The sequence below is a fragment of the Octopus bimaculoides genome, chromosome 4 (assembly GCF_001194135.2).
Source record: "Octopus bimaculoides isolate UCB-OBI-ISO-001 chromosome 4, ASM119413v2, whole genome shotgun sequence".
NCBI classification, from domain to species: Eukaryota; Metazoa; Mollusca; class Cephalopoda; order Octopoda; family Octopodidae; genus Octopus; species Octopus bimaculoides.
Genome location: NC_068984.1, coordinates 116,672,683 through 116,673,623, shown reverse-complemented (window position 1 = coordinate 116,673,623; position 941 = coordinate 116,672,683).

Genomic DNA, 941 nt, shown 5'->3' with positions numbered 1-941 from the left:
GTGCTGGGATCAATTTTTTTTCGAGTAAACACTTCAAGGCAGTGCCACAGCATGGCCGCAGTTCAATGACAGAAACAAGTAAACGGTAAAAGATAAACTAGCAATCCCCTGGCATCTTTAACCCTCGTTGGTTATGGTACAACAACAACAGCAACAGCAACAACAACAACAACAACAGAATCAATGCAAAACTTTGAAAGGCAAGAAATGCAGAAGAAAAAACGTAATAAAATGGTAAAAGAGTTGGGTGTGGCAAGTTGAAATAACTACAATGCTATGTTGGAACCGAAATAGGTGTAAAAAGGAAGGAAGGAAGGAAGGGAAAACGAAGAAAAGAAGAAAGGTAAATGGAAAAAGAGAGAGAAAAAATGGAAAAATGAAGAGGGAGAAAGAGGAGAGGAGAAAAAGGAAGGAAAGGAAAGAATAGAAAGAAGGAATGAAGGAAAGAAGAAATAAAAGTGGGAAAGAGAGAAAATAACGAAGAAAAAGAAAAGAAAAGAAAGAAAAGAAGGAAAGAAAGAAAGAAAGAAAGAAAGAAAGAAGGAAAGAAAGGAAGGAAGAAAGAAAGAAAGAAAGAAAGAAAGGAAGGAAGGAAGGAAGGAAGAAAGAAAGAAAGAAAGGAAGAGAAAGAAAGAAAGAAAGAAAGAAAGGAAGAGAGAGAGAGAAAGAAAGAAAGAAAGAAGGAAAGAGAGAGAAAGAAAGAAAGAAAGAAAGAAAGAAAGAAAGTAAGAACGAAAGAAAGAAAGAGAGAGAAAGAAAGAAAGGAAGAGAGAGAAAGAAAGAAAGAAAGAAAGAAAGAAAGAAAGAAAGAAAGAAAGAAAGAAAAGGAAAGGGCTTGTTTGCAATTAAGAGTTACGTCCCTTAGTCAGTTAGCGGCATGGTGTTGCCTGCAGTTGGAGGAGGGCTGAGGCGAGTGACGTCACCATCACATTGCAGCTTGT